Below are 24,817 nucleotides of genomic sequence, written 5' to 3' on the forward strand. Positions count from 1 at the left end.
GACTATGTGAAGTGAAAGTTGCCCTGAAAAAGAGCTTCAAAGGCAAATTCTCAGCTTTGAAGAGAACTAGCAGAAACAAAGCCTCAAGCTTTTTCCACATCTTAGCTGTCTTTTGTCCAGTGCATCATAATTGTTGTCATCATCAGCTGCAAAGCATTAACCCATTACAGTGCCAAGGACAAGTTTATTCATTCAAGAGCTGTGCAGCTATTAACAATTTACTCATTGGCACAAGTACTTTCTGGTTTTGATGTAATTTTCATGTCAAGGAAACCAATTCCGGATGTTTGAATAATTTCATTGCTATATTATTACCTTAGTGTTACAGCTAAAAATAAGCAAAACTGGTCAGGTGAGGCAGAAAGGTGCTTTGCTTCCCTAAACCTGCCAGGAGTCTAAAGCTAAAAGGCATGCACATTTTGAGGACATCTCGGCTTCAAAATACTGAAACCCATGGAATGCCACCTAGCTTTGGCATGCAAACAGCAGATTTTGCCAAAATATTTCAGTAAATGTTCTATTTCACAAAATAATTAAGGTTCCTATCATCTATTGCACAGCTATATTTATACTGATGCTGTTGCAGTGTTAATAAATTGAGAATGAGCAATTTGAACCTGATGCAATGGTTCTCAACAAGTTCTATGTGCTTTTGAACATGGAAAGGTTGGACTCTAGATTCAGCGTGAGCAAACCATGAAACTCAGACAAGTTCAGATTTTGGTTTTAGTTTAATGTTCTTCATTAAGATCAGTCAGTCTGTAAGAAGTAGTGGTGATGCAGAACAAGATAGTAAACACCAAAGAAAAGCATACACTTGTACAAATATTACACATGTATCATATTGAAGGCTATGTCAATCATGCCATTTGGAGAACAGCAATAAACTATCAATAGATGGTAAAGCAAATCAATACCAACTTCCCATCAACACTGTTACTTGCTCAGTTGTTTTCATATAACAGTTGCTCTGTTACAGTGGAATATAAATTAACCAGTTTACAGTGCACAGGACACAATTGGAATTGAATTGTAAGCTTTTATCGAGTTTGTAGCTGACCCTAAATAATAGCCATGTTTCAAAGCTTTCTGAACAAGTGCTATTTGGCTGTTTTATTATTGCAGAATATTCTTTGCTTGCATGCCATTTTTTGAACTTTTGTTAACACAGTATGTTATTATTGCTATTTCCGAAGAGAAAACATGCAGTGGTATAAAAAAGATTTTAAAATCAGAGACACAAATCAGAAAATATTACTATTTTTCTAAATTTCACGTTACTCCACGCAAAGTAGGAGGAATAGGATTTTTTTGATTCATCTCAGCTGAATCTGGTTTAAAAGTCATATCTAAGTACAACTAACTCCTATTTCCCAGTTATTATTTTGGTAGAATTCCTGCAGTTTGTACTGCTCTATAATTTAGATGATATATAAAGAAGAATGAAGGGAGCAGAATCTAATAACATTTACTTTGACTTTTAGTAACATATTATGCTCAACATAGATCTCATCTACTTCTATGGAACAAGTTGGGAGCCAGTTAGAAAATATTCATGATAAGGTTTCCATTGAGATAAAAACAGAAAATGCTGGAAACACTCAGCAGGTTAGGCAGCATCTGTGGAGAAAAGAAACAGAGTTAACATTTCTGGTCGATGACCTTTCAACAGAACTCAGTTGACTCTGTTTCTCTCTCCACAGTTGTTGCCTGATCCGCTGAGTGTTTCCAGCATTTTGTGTTTTTATTTCAGATTTCCAGCATCCACAGTATCTTGCTTTTGTTTTAGGTTTCCGTTGAGAATCAAAAGCAATTTTTTTTTAAACTGGAAGAATGAAATTAACTAGAAACTGTGCATGTGTGAACATCAGACGAGAACAGGATTGGACTGGCTGTGATGTAGTCAACACTTACTGTCCAGATTGAAACGTGAACAATAGCCACTGGCATGAGGTACTAAAGGGCTGCTCGCATTCAGGAACAATACCTCCACAAGTGTGAGAGGCTTCAGGAGAAAAATCAGAGAGAGGGAACCAATGAAGCTGGACTAAAACTATCCTGTCCCAAAAAAAAACTCAAAATTGAGAAACTGGTTAGGCTGAAGTTAGAATATTTGGTCCAGTTTTGAAAGCCCTACTTTAGGAAGACCATGGAGAAGGTACAGAAGAGATTCACTGAGATGACACCAGGGATGAGAGACTTGAATTATAAGGAAACACTAGAGAAACTGGGGCTAGTTTTATTAGAACCAAGAAGATGAAGAGAAGATTTGATGGAGGTGTTTAAAATTATGAAGAGATTTCAAATGTGCTGAGATCAAGTATTTTTACAAACTCTATGACAGCACTTTTATGCATCATAATTACAAGAAGTGCAACCTCATTAATAAATATTCAGCAAATATTTCAGTCCATTACTTTCATTTTGCAGACATTTTGGTTCTCCAAAGATGCTGGAGACTAGATGATAAAATGTTCAGATAAAAGAGAAAAATAAACAATTTATACAGTACTTAGTGGGTGGCATTTAGGTTTTTTCACACTATGTGACTAAAAATTAATATTGAGTGCATGGCATCAGAAGTGAAATGAACAGGAAACTTGAAGTGATCTAATGGAGAAAATGAGCATCGTTCATAGAGTAATAGATTTATCCCATATTCTTTGTTGATGTGCTTCATTTATTACTGATAACACAGCTGTTAAAAAATTCTCAGCAGGCTGTGTGCAGATGTTAACTAGAAAGAGGTCATATACCCTTGAGCTACCAGGGGAATTAAACCTTTCTTTTAGCATTTTTTTTATGTTGGAAAAAAATGCATTAACACAATCTGACTTAATCAACTGTCGGTGGAATCTTTCTCTAATGACCAGGGAAATTATTTTAATGCTTATGATCATTATGGAATATAAACACCCGTACAATAAATGATGATGTTTTCCATTGAGATGGTTTTTCTTATCTTATTCATGGGATTGTCATCGCTGCAAAATTCCTGCTGCAGTCTGCACATTTGGTGCTAGCAGCCCTTTGGTGCCTTGTGCAAGTAACAATTCTTCATGTGTGAGTCTGAGCAGTAATTGTTCAAAAGGGCATAGAGAATAGCAATAAGACTGATTTCCAAGAATAAAGACATGAGCTGTGAGGAAAGAGAAGCTTAGGCTTTACAACGTAGAAGGAAGACAGTAAAGGGAGAGAGAGACCTTATAAAACTACATCCACACATACATTTGCACACATAAATTATATATCATAAATTTTGTTTTTGCTTCTGCAAGCTGGCAAGACACAATTTTTAAAATACTATCAACAACCTAACAAGTGCGTAAAAATGTGAATAATGCACAACTAATATTACAATGTAATATTACATTACCCAACTCCTCTTACAAATTCTTCGATTCAGTCTTACCCCTCTCTCAGGCTTGGGCCTTCAGCTGCCTTCTGATTCCGCTCTCTCCTCCTCTTGTAGCTGCAGCCTCCAGCCCCAATCATTTACCACTTCTCCCATGCTGCTTCACCAACTACCCAGCCTGCTTCCCAAGACGTCCACTGCCCATCTACCTGACTGTTCCCTCCTGTCCCAACCCAAAAATATTGATTTTCAGTAAATAGTCAAACCATAAATTATACATACTGTAAACTCCAGCCATGGAGATTTTAACTGCGCGGGGTGGGGGGGTGGGGAGGGGGAATGGGGGGAGGCAGTTAAAATAAGGCAAGTCACATCCCCCTCTTCCGATCCTGCTGCCTTTCTGCTGTGTTCCAATATTAACCTGCTCTTTTGAGCAGGCAAGTAGGACACCCGCAGGAAGGTAATGGGGTCCTGCTTTAAATATGCAGATTGGGTCCGATGAAGTCATCGAATGTATTTTTTGATACATCATAAGCGCATCAAAAAAATATGAATTGGCACACATTCAGGGATTTGTTAATGAAGCCCAAATGGCCCAATTCAGGGCTGTATTTACACAGAATTGTAGCTCTGGGAAGAAGCTGTTTCATGTTGGATTGATACTGCAGTTGTAGTGTAAATATGCTGTGAAATTCAAGAATATAAAATAGACTTGCTGGTGGTGCAGATTTATATAATTGACAGTGCCAAATTAGTGGAGAAATACAATAGAAAACTATCTACAGAAGGTACAGGTCTTAATTACCCATGAAAGTTTTCTCCTTATTTCTTCCTGCAGGGGAAGCATTTGTCTCATCTTCCCACAGCTTTCAGCATGGTTTAACATGATAAAAATGCTCTGTTATGGAAAATATTGTTTTTGCAGTGGACCAGATTGTCGTTCTTTATATATATCTTGCATCTAGCAAGTGTCTATCACACTTCGAATGTTCAGAAGTATAAAAATGAGAAAGAAGACCAATCATTTCCTGTCGGTTTTTCTGACCTTGACAATGTGGCCAACCTCTGAGGGCAAGTATTAGTGATTTACAAGCAGCTGCCAATCTACCTAACTTCCCTCAGGAACTAGGCTCAGGATGTGCCTCTTTCGGCCACTTCTCCACAGGACTTTCTGAGCAATGACAGCGGAGAGGCCAAGTTAAACTCACTGTTTGTTTTCATTTCCTCCCCACCCACCTGCATCATAAAATTGCACTGTTGCTAATTTAACATGAACTTCAATTTTTTTTTAAAACTACAGGTTTGAAGGTAACACCTATGTTCCTATGGTTTGCAATTTGTACACTCCTTTCTAACTATTGACAATAATGCTTCTTGACATAAAAGAATATGTTCGAAAAATGCAGTGTCTGATTCCTTTAAAAGTATTACTGAAACCATCATGGAAGATTTGAAGTCCCTGCCATGTTCAGTAAAGCAATCACTACAGATGTGACTGCTCTAAGTTATCACCAAATTATTTACTTCCTCAAATTTGTAGTTACAAGCTTCATATTTCCTGTTGTGTCGAGATATTTCCCTTAAAGGAAAATATGCTGGTCTTTTAACTATACTGTAAACTTGAACTTTGAAAATGTGTGTTTCTATCATCTCTTTGGTATTGTTACCATGATAATATTTTACCTTGAAGTCAATGGGAATCAGGGGGAAAACTCTCCAGTGGCTGGAGTCATACCTAGCACAAAGGAAGATGGTAGTGGTTGTTGGAGGCCAATCGTCTCAGCCCCAGGGCATTGCTGCAGGAGTTCCTCAGGGTAGTGTCCTAGGCCCAACCATCTTCAGCTGCTTCTTCAATGACCTTCCCTCCATCATAAGGTCAGAAATGGGGATGTTCGCTGATGACTGCACAGTGTTCAGTTCCATTCGCAACCCCTCAGATAATGAAGCAGTCCGAGCCCACATGCAGCAAGACCTGGACAACATCCAGGCTTGGGCTCATAAGTGGCAAGTAACATTCGCGCCAGATAAGTGCCAGGCAATGACCATCTCCAACAAGAGACAGTCTAACCACCTCCCCCTGACATTCAACGGCATTACCATCCCCGAATCCCCCACCATCAACATCCTGGGGGTCACCATTGACTAGAAACTTAACTGGACCAGCCATATAAATACTGTGGCTACGAGAGCAGGTCAGAAGCTGGGTATTCTGCGGCGAGTGACTCACCTCCTGACTCCCCAAAGCCTTTCCACCATCTACAAAGCACAAGTCAGGAGTGTGATGGAATACTCTCCACTTGCTGGATGAGTGCAGCTCCAACAACACTCAAGAAGCTCGACACCATCCAAGATAAAGCAGCCCGCTTGATTGGCACCCCATCCACCACACTAAACATTCACTCCCTTCACCACTGGCGCACCGTGGCTGCAGTGTGTACCATCCACAGGATGCACTGCAGCAACTCGCCAAGGCTTCTTCAACAGCACCTCCCAAACCCATGACCTCTACCACCTAGAAGGACAAGAGCAGCAGGCACATGGGAACAACACCACCTGCACGTTCCCCTCCAAGTCACACACCATCCCGACTTGGAAATATATCGCCGTTCCTTCATTGTCGCTGGGTCAAAATCCTGGAACTCCCTTCCTAACAGCACTGTGGGAGAACCGTCACCACACGGACTGCAGCGGTTCAAGAAGGCGGCTCACCACCACCTTCTCGAGGGCAATTAGGGATGGGCAATAAATGCTGGCCTCGCCAGCGACGCCCACATCCTGTGAACAAATTTAAAAAAAATAATGGATGAGTGGCCATAAACTAGAAAAATATGAAATTAAAATATGACCCTAATTTATTTTCTATAATAAACAAGTAAAATGCAAACTTCCCTCTGTCATTCCTGCCTACTGTAGTAACAGATACTTTTTACTATTCTAATGGGTCTATTGGGAATATTTGTTTTGTTAGCACACAATTGTTTTATTTATTTTTTATTGTATCTTGTTCACACTAAAATCCTTAGGCACTTGCATCGATATATTCACCATCACCAATGGGTATAGCTACCAGGTATGTTGCCCAGTCTGTGACCAAGACACTAGGTCAGGCCAATTGTATTGTAGAAGAGGCTTATTAGTTGTATTGCAGCAGACAAACTTCTTGTACTATATGCCATTGTTGTTCTTCTTTTCTGGATTTCAGAGTAAAAACTCCCACCACTTGCCCATGTCCGCTGCTGTGAAGTGCAGGTTTGCATTAGCCCAGTACCAAAAGACCTGCTGAAAATCTTCTACAGATTGCAAGACAAATATCTCACATGTGTGAAGGCAGATAGTGCAATTATTCCTACTGTGTAAATTGCTCTCACTATAAACCGGAGGTGATGACATGATCATCCTGACCTGAACTGATTTGATTCTTCAGAACTCTCAATTTATTAAAAGAGCTATTGGCAAGTGCTAAAAATTACCAATCTTCTGCAAAGAAACTGGAATGCTGCGTTGTAAAAAAAATGAACCAAGTTAGAAATGGAACATTTGTTCAAGGACTAAGATTAATTATAAACTTTATAATCAGCAAAATGACAGGCCACACCAGCTATAAACACAAATTATGTCCCATGGGCAGTCAGCAAACACAGAATTAAACACATTACTTCAGTAAAATTGTTTAAAAATTCCAGCATTCACAAAATGTATCATATCAACTCCTGCAGACTCTGGATAAATTCACTGCAATCCCAGTATTCTTATTACAGTTTGCCTGAGGAAAAATTAAAATGCAAACCTAATTACACTTAGTGCTGTGGCACAGCAATACTACAATAAACTGCAAAAGGATAAGTAATATGGCGCATTTGCATTGATTATTCTTTGTATAATTTATAGAAAATCTCCTCCGAGGCACAAATCAGAGGCAAATCACACACAGGATAAATATACAGCTCCCCCGTGGTGAAACATGATTTAAGGTGATTGATATTTAATAGTTCACTGACAGGACCAGTATTCGAAGGAAAAAAAAATTATAATGCTCTGCTGAAATTCAATTACATATTTTAGAAATAGTGGAAATTGTTTGCACTGATAGGACATACAGACTCAAATGGATGCTGCGATTCGGGGAGGCTTGTTTGCTAATGTAACTTATTTCAACTACATGAATATTGTATTGTATGTATGTACGATCTTTATTCAGTCTTAAGGAAGATGTGCAAGATACATGCTGGATATTGATGGGGTGTGGGAAATTGCACCATCACCTGACACTAAGCCTAATAACTGCAAATTACAGGCCTGTTATGCGGCGTGCATTTTCTATGTACTTTGAAAGCCATCATTAATTTCCTTTTCATATAATACTAAAAAATTAGACAGTGGCTGTATCTTTCTGTAGCTGAAATTACTTTTTTTTTAAAGCAATCAACAGTGATATGCCCCTATGGTGCACTTCAAATAAAAAACATGTGCACAGGAGTTTTTACCTCTAGATAAGCAATATTGCACCAATCATGATGCATCTGGAAATTATGGATCGATGAAAAGTAAAACTGTGGATATGTCATTGCACTTTGAATTCAATGGTAAACAACTCGATTGATACTGAGACTTTCCAATTTCGCAGTAAACATTTATGGAAGAGAACTGTTTCAGACAAAACACCATTACTAGCCAGTAATCATTTGGACAGAATTCATGGGCTTCCCATACAGAAAGCCCATGGGCAAGGGGTGGACCTCAATGCCTCTCCTTTATTATTTCCTCTATCCTAAGGTTGCTTCTCTCACCAGTGAAAGGAGAATGAGGGCAATTAAAGAAATAGCATTACAACAGTGACTAGACTTCAAAAATACTCCATTGGCTGTGAAGCACTTTGGGATGCCCTGCAGTCGTGAAAGGTGCTATATAAATGCAAGTACTTCTTTCTTACAGATACTAAAATAAATGGGGCAGAATTGGTAGTTAGTATAGCCTGATCTTCATGTTTATTAATAAAGGGCAATTAGGGATGGGCAATAAATGCTGGCCTTGCCAGCGATGCAAACATCCCATGAATGAATAAAAATAAATAAATATTTACAATAATAAATACAGAAGGTGTCAGCTATGGCTCGGTGGTAGCACTCTCACGTGTCAGGTGGTCATAGGTTCAAGCTCCAGTGCAATATTGAGGGACTGCTGCACTGTCGGAGGTGCCGTCTTTTGGATGAGACGTCAAACCGACGTCCCGTCTGCACTCTCAGGTTGACGTAAAAGATCAGATGGCAATATTCGAAGAAGAGCAGAAGAGTTCTCTGCGTGTCTTGGCCAATATTTACACTTCAACCAACATCACTAAAACAGATTATATGGTTATTTATCTCCTTGCTGGTTGTGGGATCTTGCTATTTGCAAATTGGCTGCCACGTTTCCCTATATTACAACAGTGACGACACTTGAAAAGTAATTCATTGGCTGTAAAGCACTTTCGGATGTCCTGAAATCATGAAAGGCGCAATATATTTATTTTCCTTTATAAAATCTCTTTATATTTCTTGTCCATTGTGTAGATTATATAATCTGTTCAAAATTCTGAGATGTCAGGGACCAGAATGCAAATAGTGGAGCTTCTTATCCAGAGATGGCTTCACCCCTGCTAATCAATTTATCCTAAATATTAGGTGGCATTTCCAGTTCCATTTTGTAGATCAGCACCAGAAAACACATAACCTATTTGCACTAAGCTGGCATAGATCCTCAGAAATGAGATGACTCCAACAAACCAGACTCAATGCCAAGAAGCACATATTTTCAACTTAGTCCCCAGCCACAAATGTTGGCTCAACATCTGTCATTATGGTAGGGACAATTAAGATAGAATATGTAAACTGGCAGAGAGCACACACAGAGGAATTGTTTGTTCCTCACTGAATTCCACATGATTTAAATTGAACAAAATTTAGGTATTTTACGGGAAACCTTAAAATGCCCACTTCAAATGACTACAGATTTCACGTTGTTTTCAGTCTCATTTCAAATACACTTACCCTTTTCTCCTCCTCTCCAGATTAACTTCCGGCCCTCACTCCCTCACATACGTTTATCGTCCTGAAATAACTACAAGAAACCATGCTTGGCAATGCCTTTACAGTTATTTAGTGAATTCTTTTGTACCCAGCCAGCTAGTGATACATTTACAAGACCCTCAACGCTAGCACTTCACGAGAATGCAAATCAAAAATAAGCAAGCACTTCATTAGTATCTAATGTGTGCAGAACATTCTTCGCACAACTGGTTCTGGCGTACCCACAATGAACCCGGGTTCAGGTGCAAATCACCACCGCACTTACTTTCAATGGAGGTTAACTAATCCAAAGTAATAGAATAGGGTTGTGAATTTGCCAGAGAGGCAATGGTTATCACAGATATTATGCTAAAAGGTACTTGTTTTTTTAAAATATGGAAAAGCACACAGGTTTCCTAACCATGGCTTTTTCTCCTGGTTACAAATTGCAATACATTAAAAATTACAAAACCAAGACATCACAACCATTCAACGTTTCAATACATAGGATTCACTTACTGTGTTCAACTCTAATTCACCAAGCAAATTCTGTAGGCTGCAGAATTTTGGATAAATGATAATCTGCAGAGAAAAGAAACAGACATAAAAACAAAGATTTGGGAGAGGGGTCAAGAGTCTAACCACTTCCCCTTGACATTCAACAGCATTACCATTGCCGAATCCTCCACCATCGACATCCTGGGTCGCCATTGACCAGAAACTTAACTGGACCAGCTACATAAATGCTGTGGCTACAAGAGCAGGTCAGGGGCTGGGTATTCTGTGGTGAGTGACTCACCTCCTGACTCCCCAAAGCCTTTCCACCATCGACAAGGCACAAGTCAGGAGTGTGATGGAATACTCTCCACTTGCCTGGATGAGTGCAGCTCCAACAACACTCAAGAAGCTCGACACCACCCAGGACAAAACAGCCCGCTTGATTGGCACCCCATCCACCACCCTAAACATTCACTCCCTTCACCACCGGCGCACTGTGGCTGCAGTGTGTACCGTCCACAGGATGCACTGCAGCAACTCGCCAAGGCTTCTTCGACAGCACCTCCCAAACCCGCGACCTCTACCACCTAGAAGGACAGGGGCAGCAGGCACATGGGAACAACACCACCTGCACGTTCCCCTCCAAGTCACACACCATCCCGACTTGGAAATATATCGCCGTTCCTTCATCGTCGCTGGGTCAAAATCCTGGAACTTCCTTCCTAACAGCACTGTGGGAGAACCTTCGCCACACGGACTGCAGCGGTTCAAGGCGGCGGATCACCACCACCTTCTCTAGGGCAATTAGGGATGGGCAATAAATGCTGGCCTCGCCAGTGACGCCCACATCCCATGAACGAATAAAAAAAAAATTCCAACCCCTCTCCCATCTGGTATTATTAAAACTATGCAATCCCACGAAGAGATCAAATTTTCAATAAGTCTGTCAAAATACAATCTTCCACACTCGTGTTGCAGGCTGCCACTCTCTTTACATGTATATGTGAGATCCATACAGAATGCGCCTCCTCTCCAACTGATGAAAGGGAACCACGTATTACCGGTGCTATCAGTGAGAAAACATTATATGCAACTGTGGGGTTAAAAACCCTTGAACAAAAACATTTGAAGGAAAGGGTTAACTCTGCCCTTTTTAAACAAAGACATTTGAAAAACTGCAAACACAGTAATGTAGACAGAATTGGTTTAAACTGTGTTCTTGAAAATTCTATCTTTTCCCCTCAATGGCACTGATAATATTGGAGAGGATGTTTCAGGACCAAAGATATTGTACAGTGCGGATATTTATATGGGTAATTAAATAAATAAGTTAGATGGATAATATTGAGCTTTAACATTGTTGGGCTTTTAAACCACAAGCTTTCCATCGCAGCAGGGGATTGCTGAAATAAAGTCAACATGTTGCTTACATCAAAGGCTGTTTACAACAAGCTATATATCGGAAAGCAATGATAGGAAGTAACGTGGTGTGAAAAGGCATGAGGCCTCTCATCCCTGTCTGGTGATCTGTTCAAAGAACTGGGATTCGTAAGACATCAAATAGTGTTGCATCCAGCATATGATATACCATAAAAACAAATGGTATAAGAAGAGGAAATGAAAGGGGCCACATGAAACAGGATGTGCAAGGTCATAAAAGATTTGAAACCACTGACAGTTAAAAATCGAAGACCAAATTGAGATAAGCAGGTCCGCCACATTCCAGTCACATGAGGTCGTTGCACCTAGTTTTGATTGACTTAACTGTCAATCATTGAGGTATGTTAATGATTGATGCCTAAAAACAGGGAGGTAATTGGACAAAAAGATGACACGCCTCATTGATCCAAAACCATACAAAAAGAAGACCTCATAGCGAAAACAGTCTCTCTCTCACCACTGTTAAACATCGTGCAAGAAAAAGAGCCTCATGAGCCAAAGCGCTGATCACCCTTCAGGCCTTGATGAAATATCCTTGTTTTAAGGTTTTATATAAATATCTTAATGATTTGCCTGATGTGTATATGAATTGTTGAATCATTAAATAATAATGTTGTGAATTACTAAGTGATAATGGGTAGAGTACAGGTCATATGTATGGTTTGATTTTGCTTCATGCATGTTTGTATGAATTATATTAAATAATTACTTTTTGGTTAATGAAACTACCGTGCGAAGGGACTTTCTTTGCTTGACTATTCCTCCAGGTTCAAGAATCACAAGAAACAGGTTTCCCTACATACTTGGCACACCAGATAGGACCTGACTGAAAGTGAAACAGTGTCCTCAGTTTCTGGCTAGTGGACAATGGTAGGATTCACTGACTAGTGAGACAATGTACAGGTAAAAGCAGGTGGAAAATAAAATGGAAGTGTTAGTTTAAGAATCCAAAGCAAAGCTGGAAGAGGAAATCCAGAAATATATAGATAAGAAGTTGCCAAAGTGGCAAGAGAAATTTGCAGAAGTATGCACGAGTGTGGTACCATTTCTCACTTGTTGTCGAGTGGGGTCAGAGTTAAAAGGAAAGAGGTTATAAAGATAAGCAGTGGATAACCGTATGGCTACTTGCCTACAGTAAACAAAAAGAAAGTGAGAAGGAAAAGCAAGGAGTTGCTCACCTAAAGAGAATATGAGAGGTTGAAAGATGTTTCCAAGAAGGAACAGGAGGAGAAGGGGTGATTGTTAGAGCATCTTACATTAGCTAGGGCAAATAATGTTACCTGTGCGGAGATTTTGAAAGAAAGAAATCAAAGATGTGAGGTATTGGAACAAAATGTACTGGCATTACAGAATAATCAGTGAGGTAGTATTAGAGAGGGATGATGTGAACAGTAGCTTTAGACAAATGATACCACCCCTACAGGAATTAAGGCTGAAGGGCTTGCAAGATGTGGCTGCAGTTTTACATGTCAAGTCTGTTATGGTTAGGGCCGCCATGCTCGGTCGGGAGAATGCTCAGTTAGATGGAGAGTTAAAGGAAGAAGAAAATAAGCAGGAACTCTTAGAAATAGAACTGCAGGAGAAAGAAATCCAGCAATTAAATGATGAGATTGTTGACCAACAAGCAGCAGTAGCTTGTTTAGAAGCATTTAAAATCTCTGTCGAAAGGGATTGTCTCAAAACTGAATGAAGAGAAAATGTGAGATGTAAAGATGGTCTCGGTGTTGCAGGAGTGAGAGTCAGTCGTTAAAGTTCTAGAAAGTGAACTGAGACTGGAATACTATTGATTTCTGCTGTTTTAACAGATTTTCAATTACTAAGGATAGTTTAAAAATTATTAAATATTTTGTGCCTTCATGGCTCATGTTTTGAAAACGAAGTCAGAAGCTGAAATTTATTATCGAGTTTAATTGTATTAGGATCTTTGCAAGTAATTACTGTTTTAATAGCGCAAAGACAGAGATCAATTTGAACTTCTTCAAAGCACTTTGTTTTAATTGGATTACAGCTTTAAAAAAAAGTTGTGATTGACTCCTCCCCCAACCCCCCCACCCCTCCCTCGAGCTGCCAGCATTTTAATTAGCTGAGTCACCAGCAGCTTAATTGTCCCTTAGTGAGTTCCAAAAGAGAGAGAGAAACTTTGGGAGATAGACAGAAAAGCTCGTCAGTCTCTCCCATGTTGCTCTGGACACATTGTTCTAGGTTTGTTTCAGTTTAAAGGGATTATTCTTTAAAATAGATTATTTAATGCTGTTGTCACAATCGCTTTAGTCAACCATATAAAATGTTCAAGTTTCTTTAATTTAAGTGGATATTTCCCCACATGATGGAAGAAAATAATGGGCATTATTTCTGTGCTCCCTTTGCTAACTATTCCTCCTACAGTGAGGTGCATTTTCTGTTCTCCTCTTTTACACAGGGAACTATGATTTTTGGGACCAAAAGTGTTCGCGCAGGAAGCGATCCGGTGGAGTTAAGAATTTAAGATATCGGCCGATATAAAATGTTACAGCATGGTAACATTTAGACTGAGACGCTGCCCAGCAAATACTCTGTTTTAACCAATTCAGGGTCTGTTATTTTCCGAGACAGTGCTCAAGGGGAAGGGACATACGGGCGTTACCTTAAAGAGCACTTCTGTCTTTACCGTAAAATCACCAAGCCTGAGCATAATTTATAAAATTGATAAGACAATTGATATGAGTTGCTGTTCAAGCACTAGGGGGGGAAATTTACTTGACACGAAAGGGATGATCAAATTTACTTGGAATAAAGAATCCAGTCTAAGCAGTTCCTGTCCAGTACTGTGTATCAGAGAGAGTATTTCAGGGAAATAAAATTGTCCATGTACAATTTTGTCAGTTCAACAATACTGCTCTCTAGAAATGGGATAATTTTGAAATGATAAAATAGACTTGAGATATTTTGGGAAATAAAAGTGGTCCAAGAAGAGTTTAGTAACACATTTTTGTTTGTTTTAAGTATATCTTGAACCAGGTTGGGAACGTTTAATCTGTTTTTAAAGGTTAATGTAAATTGGACAGTAAATTTCCTCGAGATCTGATGAATAAGGTGAAATGGTTAATTGATAGTTTTCTCTTGGAGATGTTTGTGTCTTTGCCATACTGAACAATGAGAGAACTGCATTTGATAGCCTGGCTACTTCCCGAGTCGGCAGGACCATGCAGGGAAGATGAAATGGTTAATGTGGCTCGGGTGGGTGAGAAAACCTTTTTAACCAAGGCACTAACGCATGCTCCATAGAGAAACCGACTAATGATACAATCAAGATAGAGTTAAACACATTGGTACCTATCAGCGAAATTGAAATTAAATTCAGGGTTGGGTTCCTTTTGAGTTAACAATGAAATCGGGACTGAGGTTAGGGAGCCACCCTGTCCAATCCTAAATCTAGAACTCAAATGGTCAGGTGACTTTTTTAAAATCATGAATGGTAATAAAATATAGTCATTATCCGGGCTCGGCAAGGAGTTTGTAATGATGTCTGACATGAGTTGGGACCAGTGTTGATATCTCTATCAGATAGCTTTTCCATCAGTGCTATGTTATCAGGCTCATGGTAAATTATGAAGTGCAATGCTGCAGGACTTCCACCAATGAAATGCAGATTGAGATTTGGACCAAGTACAAACCAGGCCATTAAATACAAAAGGGGTGTAGCCGAGTGGATAGGTGTTGGGGCTACTGCAGGCACTTCAGCATGGCATAGATTAGATATTGAATCAACGTGGGAACATGATGAATCGATGAGGAAGCAACTGAAGGGTATTGTACAAGGCATGAATAAGGGATAGAGATCTGATATGTGAAACTCAACAGGGTGCAGTATCGATAGCTGAAATAACAAAAGGCATGGAGCAATAATGGCAGAAGTGTAAGACGAAATCAATGGATGTAATTGGGAGTATAAGGATCAGAATGTATCCACATCCATTACGTGTATGGGGGTTTTGTATTAAATCAGATACAAGGATTGAATAATGAAGAACAAGATCCCAAAATGGGTACTGATACATTTATGGGAATGGTATAAGGGCAGAAGATATGGAACAGTATATCTGGCCCAAAAACCATGTAATACCATAATAGAAAAAATGGTTCTCCCACTGTTGATGGCTTATCCCATATTTGAGGCAATGCTAAGGGAAGTATTTAGTGAACAGTCAGTTGGTATGCTTGAGGGAGATACCTTTTTTAAAGAATTCCCCAAACATCAGGTAAGGGAACATGAAGGAGAATGGAACGGGGTGGACCTGTCTTGCTGTAGATTGGTGTCGGGGACCTGGATTTGCCAATGTGACATACTCCAGTGGAATATGTCTACCTGTGGGTTCACCTTGGGGGATGAGGACCTTGAATGCCAGGTAACAGTTATCAATGGGTGGGTTGCTATCCATGTGGTCCATCAAACTTCAGGTCGGTATTATAACCACCAGTGACGTTACATTCAGGCATGGTACTACTATCTGTCCTATTATACTTACTATTCTTTCTTGCTCATCCCCACAAAAATTACTCAGGTTGGGGAACATACTTATGCGACCATACAATGTAACAAATTCATGTTTCTCACTCGGGAAGTAGGCGGCATTAGAAGCTGTGGTACCTTTGGCCACCCTATTCCTCCGTTATCAATAAGTCTATACCGGCATGGTCACATGCCTCTCTTCACCCCGTGGTTAAAATGAAACAAGTCAATGTGCTTATAGAACTAAAACTAGGAGCAGTGGGAAACCATGTATAATGTGGGACAACACCCTTGGATCAGAATAATTAGTGTGGCTTTAATATGTACACAATGTTTCTAGTGTTTATGATTGTTTGCATTTGTGTAACGTGATATTTAATTAGAAAATATGGAAAGTAAATATTTTTGCATGTCATGGCAAACCTGTCCTAAATGGGAATTAATGATAACCTGACAACCAAGGACAATGCTCAAGGTGTCAAGTGGATCAGTCAGAAGATCAGACTGACCTACTTGAGGGATTGTGGATTTAAAAAATCCTTTAACAAAAGACATTTGAAGGAAAGGGTTAACTCTGCTCCTTTTATTAAACAAAGACATTTGGAAAAACTAAAAACACAGTAATGTAGACAGAATTGTTTAAACTGCGTTCTCTCAAATTCTGTCTTTTCCCCTCAATGGCGCTGATAACGTTGGAGAGGATGTCTCAAGACCAAAGCTATTGAACTGTGTGGAGATAGATTTTATCTAATCAGGGTTGTTGGGCTTTTAAACCATAAGCTTTCCATTACAGCAGGGGATTGATGAAATAGTCAACATATTGTATACATCAAAGGTTGTTTACAACAAGCTATATATCGGAAAGCAATGATAGGAAGTAACGTGGTGTGAAAAGGCATGAGGCCTCTCATCTCTAACTGGTGATCTGTTCAAAGAACTAAGATTCATAAGACAGCAACAAGTTTTGCATCCAGCATTTGATATACCGTAAAAGCAAATGGTATACGAGGAGGAAATGAAAGGAGCCACATGAAACAAGATGTGCAAGGTCATAAAAGATTTGAAACCACTGACAGTCAAGAATCAAAGATCAAATTATCTGAGGCACAGATTTTTTAAATATTCGTTCATGGGATGTGGGCGTCGCTGGTGAGGCCAGCATTTATTGCCCATCCCTAATTGCCCTTGAGAAGGTGGTGGTGAGCCGCCTTCTTGAACCGCTGAGATAAGCAGGGCCTTCACATTCCAGTCACATGAGGTCATTGCACCTAGTTTTGATTGACTTAATTGTCAATCATCGTTGTATACTAATGATTGAGGACTAGCAACAGGGAGGTATTGGACAAAAGATGATACTTCTCCAAACCATATAAAACATGATCTCATCGTAAAAACTCATACTCGCTCTCTCTCTTTTTCTCTCTACCATACCACAGTCGAAAGGACCTATGCTGCAGTCAAGCATTATGCCTCTCGTGTCAAAGAGCTGATCACCCTTCAGGCCTTTGTGAAAAATCCTTGGCTTAAGATTATACATATATAAAGTTGCCTGATGTGCGTATGAATTGTTAATCACAAGAAATCAGGTTTACCCTACATAATACATGATCATACTATATGGTAGCTACATATTGCAAAAACACATTGAAGCTCACAATCGTGGTCAATAAACTGTTGTACTACTTGTACATTCTTTTTTATCTGTGTCGTGAAGTGCCAAAAGGAGTAATGTAATTGAAAAGTCTGACAATCTGCTCAATTCTGGCATAATTTCAGGCCAATTATTGACATATGTGACGTGTCCCCAAGGCTGGTGTTCTTTCTGGTTGAACTCAGCTATCCCACGTACTACAGTGTTAAGTTAATTAACATGCACATTTCTTTGGGGTTTTCTGACAGACATCCTTGCTTACAAAAGTGATTACCAGAAATGGTTGTCAGGACAAATAGAATTTGAAGTGGCCTAAAGGAAACACTGGAAACTCAGGTGAGGAGGAGGGTGGACACAGCATGTAACTTAATTGTCATATGGTGTAGCTACTGGAATAACATTTTCCTTCTTTTCTGTGGAATATGCTATCGTTGACTAGAATCTGCTCAGTCTTTAATAATATTCATGCAACAGTAGCCCTCAATGATCTGCTACCAACATCAAATCAAAGTGTACTTTGCAGATGAAAGTTAGTTTATTGGACAGATCTGACTTTACATATAGAACATTTGGTTATGAATTGTATATGTTCGTGTGACAATTCTTGGCCATGCACATCTGTCATTTATTCCTGAATAATAGATGGTCCACGAATAAATGACAGATGTGCATAACTACAGATGATCCAGCCTTGTCCTCCCATAAGCCTAAAGCTAATGGTGGGCTCCATGCACATCTGTCATTTACTCCTGGAGTTTGCACTGCATATATCAGGTATTTAAGGATCATGAAAGACAGTTTTTATTGCCAATTTAAAAAACCCAGGTATATTTAGGTTTTTTAATGTAAAAAAGGTCAAAAAAAAGTTTTAAAAATTGGGCTCTAAAAACTCAGGTAATACAGAAAGAAACAAGAGACAATAATAAGCAATTTTGGGATTTTGCCATCAAATTTGAGTGGATTTTTTTTTTAACCAATTCACCACTCAAAACAAATCTAGGAATTCATCAGTGGAAATTGGTCAAAACTGATTTTTAGTATCTCTATAGGAACTGATACTTTTTTTGTTTCAATTTGTGGAAAAAAGTGTGTTAGCTCGAATGGGCTACAACTGTGGTAGCAGGGAATTTGGCAGCCCAAGTGACTCCATATATTGAGAATAGGATTACAGAAAAAAATCTGGCCTAAGGCATGCTGTTTGAAATATATTTTTCAGAATAAATGGAGTTAGTAAGCACCTTGTGCTTTATATATATAATTGGCCAGGAGTGAATTCCTATTTATGAGGTTCAGTTGGTTTCATTTAGGGACAGCGATTGCTGTTTTTATAAGGTAGTGAACTGAACAGATGAGAAGACTGTCGGTAGTGGTCATAGACATTTGATGCCAGAGGTAGACTTAAACAAACATACAAACATCCACAGTACAATGGATGATACAATGGATTAGCACATTGTCCTTTCACCTCTGGGACTAGGATTTGAATGATGCCTTAAGCCACAATCGCCTTTATTACTTTGGCTCAGTTGGCAACATGCCTATCTCTGAGTCAGAAGGATGTGGATTCCAGGATTTGCGTACATAATTTAGGTACTAAGCAAATTACATCATTTCTCTCTCCGATGACTGCAAGTGGATAGTCTCAATCTGGTTCTGAGTCGTTGTAAGTCCATACCTTAACACTATCACTATCCATTAGTTGTCACTAGATTGGCAGTGTCACCCAAAGAAGCCACAAGGACAACTGAACTGGGAACTGGAAAAATTCACAAAGGTACAGGAGCAAGTATTTTTCAGATGTTAATGTTACAGAACACTGTTCGGGCACAGATTACTTCATTCTGAATCTGATCCTCGTCCTCTATGTAACCTTGAAGTGTATTAACATCCCAATACTAATATTACTTATCTTAATAAGCACAGAATTCAGCAAAAAATTAGTTTAAAATATGTTGCTGAAAGAGATATTTTCAGAAAGCATATAGGGATAAGACACATCTTCCTGTATTATCATTGCAGTGCCAAATACAGCTTAATTTTGATTAAATGTTTATTAATATCAACAACAAACCAATGCTTCAAAACATTTGTCATATTTAAGATCCTATAAACGCTGCTCGGGATCATTATTTATATTAAATAGCCTTGTGCAATTTGTTGCTAAGGCATTTTGTTAGCAGAAATTAGGTAAACAAAATCAATTAATTGTTTAACAGAAGTTACTGCAAGAGAAAATGATCAGGGTGGAGCATTTCATTTTTTTAATTAAAAGGGATATGAGAAGACTATATTTGAAATAATATTTGCTGAACTCTGATAACTACAGCAACTATCACCTTTTACTTTCAGATCTAATGTTACAATGGTAGATGGCAAAGGCATATCAAGTAGAAGGGAGAAAGAGAGTCACACAAGTCAGGAGGGGGGCAAAAGCATGGTCAAACAAAAGGGTTCTAAGGAGGTTTTTAAAGGCAAGGAGGGAGGTGACTAGGCAAGGAGCTCTGAAGAGTGGGAGCATAGAGGTAAAGGAGCAGTAACCATTAGTGAAGTAGAGGGAGTGGAAATGATAGCAGGATCAAAGGGAATGCACAGGGATGTAGAGCTAGAGGGGGTCACGGAGGTAGGGAGGGGAGAGATCCTGAAGGGCTTTCCAAGGTGAGGATGAGAACCTTAGTCAATACTTTGGGCAATTCAGAAACTCTTGCAGGATTTACATGTACACGAATGTCAGGTAAGGAGAAAGTCAAGTTTGGTTACAATGTTGCCTCCTCATCACCATCCCAGTTGAATATCCTGCTTGCAGAAATAAAAAGAGAAATACTGCAGATGCTGGAAATCTGAAACAAAAACAGAAAATGCTGGAAGTACACAGCAAGTCAGTCAGCATCTGTGAAGAGAACAGACATGCTGACTGATTTGCTGTGCGTTTCCAGTAATTTTTGTTTTTGGTCCTGCTCACATACATTGTCGAGGTTTAGCCTGGAACAATGACCATGTGAGTGAGGTACCAGAGGGTTACAAAGCCTCATGGAACCATGGCACAATATGCATAACAAAGAGAGATGTGGACAAAAAACAGTATAAACAATAACAAATAGTTGTCAATGTTTAAATGTTGAGGAGAGGTTGAAGAGCCTGTAAGTATTTACTCTGAAAAAGAGAAGGCACAGGAGAAATGTTATTCAAGTATTTAAGATTCATAACAGAATAGACAAATTGAATCTCATGTTTGATCATTGTCAAATCTCATGGGGAGATAGGCTCAAACTTAGAAGACAGAAGGTTCACAGACAGTTTAGATTGAACTACTTTATGCAAAGGGTGGTGAACATTTGGAATGGGCTGCTCAAGGAGCTAGATAATGTAAGGGAAAATTGGATAAACATTGGAGGGAATGTGCAATTGAGGTTTTAGTTTTAGGTACCAGCCAGATGCATTGCATGGACTTTTCTAGTCCTATACTTTCCAATGAGGAAGTAATCAAATCTTGGGGGCTTTGCTTGTGTCATACACTGTGACAATGAAGTTTGGGCAATTTTGAATAGAAGAACTGCTCAATTGTACTCACCATTGAAGCCAATAGACCAAAATTTCCTGGATTGCATTTACACAAAAATTACCCCGAATTTCAGTTGGTTTCTGTGCTGACCTTGCAATGGGAATTTATGCCCAATTTTCCTATGGAGCTCATTTGTCTATGTCAGAACATAGAAATTAGCGTGAAACAAATGCAAAGGCAATGGCACCAATAGGGGAAATATATCAGGCTACCTGCCTTCTGCCATGGCACCTCACTCTTAGAGCCGCTTGCCTCTGCTGCTCCTCTTCCTCTTTCATTATTATGAAGAACAGTAGTATTCCCTTTGGGAAGGCCATTCCAGCTGCTTAGACCTTCTGACCATGTGAAGGGTGGCAGGGGTTTGAAAAATGTTGGGTGTACTGAGACTGACAGCACTTTCGTTAAGTATAGTGCAGACCTCTAAGAAAAATTCAACAAGAATTTGTGAAGGAAATTGCTAGAAACTCTGTTACACCAACATGAGGTAGTTTCGAGCCACGTTGCACCTAAATGTTTTGGGCATAGATCTATCCCAAAGCATTATTCGCATAAATCCAGGAAACCTGTGTGAACTGGTGTTTTGCATGGGGCGGAACTACATACACGAGCGGCAGATGGTTTCAACATACATATTTCCGACGCGAAGCAAACAATTGAGAAATTTGGGCGTAGCGATGTTTCGGCGTAAATCAGATATGTGTAAATTGCCTCAGTAAAAGAACGGCACAACTCTGCTCTTACGCCATTGTTACACCGAAACTTTCCAGGAATTTGTTTTTTATTCATTCATTCTCAGGATGTGAGCATTACTGGCGAGGCTATTATTTATTGTTCATCTCTAGTTGCCCTGTGAAGATTGTGGTGGGCTTTCTTTCTTGAACTGCCAATAGTAATTTAATACAAGTGGTTTGTAGGCCACTTTAGGGGGCAGCTAAAAGTCAACCATATTGGTGTAGGACTGGAATCACATAGGGGCCACATTGGGTAAGCACAGCAAGATTCCTTCCTTTAAGGAAATCTGAAGGTCATTTGTGAACCAATTGGGTTTTTACGACACTCTGATAGCTTCGTGGTCACTTTTCCAGACTTCTTAAACTGAATTCAAATTCTCAAACTGCCACGGTGGGATAACTCAGATTATCAGTCCAGGCCTCTGGATTACTAGTCCAGTAACATAACCACTATGCTACCATCTCAGGAAATTTCATGCCAAAAAGTCCTTTTTATCATCTAGAAAAACTAACCCAACAATACAGCAATGATCTTATCACTTCAAATCATTAAAATTTTGCTATCTCTTGAATTCATGGCAAACCTGAACTAGCAATGGTATCATATTCACTCAGCCAAAACTCTACGGGAGACACGCAGCAAAGCTACAGCCACAATGATAGGAACAGAAGTAGGCCATTCAGCCCCGCAAGCCTGTTCCGCCATTCAATTAGATCATGGCTGATCTGTGTCTCAACTCCATTTACCCGCCTTGGTTCCGTAAGCCTTAATTCCCTTACCTTACAAAAATTTATCAATCTCAGTTTTGAAATTTTCAATTGACCTAGCCTCAACAACTTTTTGGGGGAGAGACTTGCAGATGTCCACAACGTTTTGCGTGGAAAAAGTGTTTCCTGTCATCACCTCTGAACAACCTAGCTCTAATTTTAAGTTCCGCCCCCTTTTTTTGGACTCCCCCCACCAGAGGAAATAGTTTCTCTCTATCGACCCTATCAAATCATTTAATCATCTTAAACACCTCAATTAGATCACCCCTTAATCTTCTATACTCAATGGAATACAAGCCTAGTCTATGCAACCTGTCCTCTTAATTGAATCCTTTTAGCCCCGGTATCATTCTGGTGAATCTGTGCTACACCCCATCCAAGGCCAATGTATGCTCAGAACTGAACCCAGTACTCCAGATGTGGTTTAACCAGAGCTTTATATAACTGTAGCATAACTTCCCTTCCCCTTGAGATAAAGGCAAACATTCCATTAGCCTTTTAAATTATTTTTTGTATCTGTCCACTAGCTTTGAGTGATTTCTGTACTTGGACCCCTAAATCTCTCTGCTCCTCCACAGTTCCTAGCTTCTCGTTACTTAGAAAATACTCTGATCAATCTTTCTTAGGTGCAAAATGGATGACCTCACATTTCCCCACATTTACTTCATCAGCCACAGTTTTGCTCACTCACTTATCTATCAACGTCCCTTTGCAACTTTCTGTTTCCATCTACATTACTTACTGTGCCATCCGATCACAAATAAAACAGTTTTAAAATAATAAATTAGCTTTATTTATGGTGGGATGCCATTGTTGTGGCTGATTTGTGCACTGTAACAGTGCTGCATACAGAATTTTAGCTCATAAAAAAGGCATGAGGATCTGTTTAATTATGAGATACAGTTCAGTAGAAAGTTACAAAGTGCAAGCACACAACACAAACATGTTCTGTTCAGAAAGCACTTTAGGAAGAGGTAGCAGCATCTACTTGCTGGTAAAGTGTAACATTAGAAGCTAGATATACCTAGTTATTCATCTCATGATTGTTTGCAAAACTGGTGCAGAATGGCTGCCATGTTACCAACATAACAACAATTACTACATGTTACGTAGAATCACATAAAATTTACAGCACAGAAACAGAGCATGTGACCCAACTGGTCTATGCCGGTGTTTATGCTCCATACGAGTCCATTACTACCTGTCAAAAAAGTAATTCACTGTATGAGATTATATGGCTAGTGGTGTCCAATTATGGAGGCCGATTTTCGGGTGATGGAGCAGTTGGGTTCGGAGCCTGGCTCCAACCCGCTACCTTCCGGGTTCCCCAGTGACGTATCCTGGTGCGTGCGGCCTCCCAAATGCGGGAGTCCCATCGGCAATTAAAACCGGTGGGATGATCATTCGCATAGTTTGTCCGATAGTTGAGGTACTTGAACTACTTGATTGACTAGACATTTTGGCAGAGGTGCGATTTTGAAGGATCCTCAGCATGTTTCCCGTGCTGTGGGAAACACTCCCTGTTACAACAGATGTGTTTTAGCCAGCAGTCAGTGGGAGATGCAAATGCTAATTTGACAGGTGGGAAGAAAACCTCATTTATTGCAGCAGGGCACTCTGTCACTTCAGACAAAGTTTTGGCTGCAAGACCTTTGTGTTTTCACTCAAAATTCTTACTTTCCACCCAAAACTCTGCTGTGCAAACATATTTAACTACTTTGCGGACCCCCTCAAACTGACACCATCAGGACGGGTGGGGCGCCATGGCTGCATTCACCACCACATCTGAGGACGAGCAACATAGAATCATAGAATCATAGAAGTTACAACATGGAAACAGGCCCTTCGGCCCAACATGTCCATGTCGCCCAGTTTATACCACTAAGCTAGTCCCAATTGCCTGCACTTGGCCCATATCCCTCGATACCCATCTTCCCCATGTAACTGTCCAAATGCTTTTTAAAAGACAAAATTGTACCCGCCTCTACTACTGCCTCTGGCAGCTCGTTCCAGACACTCACCACCCTTTGAGTGAAAAAATTGCCCCTCTGGATCCTTTTGTATCTCTCCCCTCTCACCTTAAATCTGTGCCCCCTCGTATTAGACTCCCCTACCTTTGGGAAAAGATTTTGACTATCGACCTTATCTATGCCCCTCATTATTTTATAGACTTCTATAAGATCACCCCTTAACCTCCTACTCTCCAGGGAATAAAGTCCCAGTCTGTCTAACCTCTCCCTGTAAGTCAAACCATCAAGTCCCGGTAGCATCCTAGTAAATCT

General features: G+C 39.7%; 1 protein-coding gene across 9 annotated transcripts in view; it reads right to left on the reverse strand.

Annotated features, from left to right (window-relative positions):
• Positions 1-24,817, reverse strand: part of LOC137327994 (leucine-rich repeat-containing protein 4C-like) — a 542,247-nt gene that overhangs the window by 246,364 nt on the left and 271,066 nt on the right. For 7 of the 9 annotated variants that reach the window (XR_010964588.1, XM_067994040.1, XM_067994036.1 and 4 more), the window contains one exon: positions 9,919-9,981. The exons of 1 other annotated variant lie outside the window; for it this stretch is intronic. The gene's annotated coding sequence lies outside the window, so the exon portion shown is untranslated. Of the gene's footprint in view, positions 1-746; positions 1,621-9,918; positions 9,982-24,817 lie in introns of those variants that run through there. One more of the 9 variants, XR_010964589.1, reaches the window with a different exon arrangement.

The sequence above is a fragment of the Heptranchias perlo genome, chromosome 12 (assembly GCF_035084215.1).
Source record: "Heptranchias perlo isolate sHepPer1 chromosome 12, sHepPer1.hap1, whole genome shotgun sequence".
Classification (NCBI taxonomy): domain Eukaryota; kingdom Metazoa; phylum Chordata; class Chondrichthyes; order Hexanchiformes; family Hexanchidae; genus Heptranchias; species Heptranchias perlo.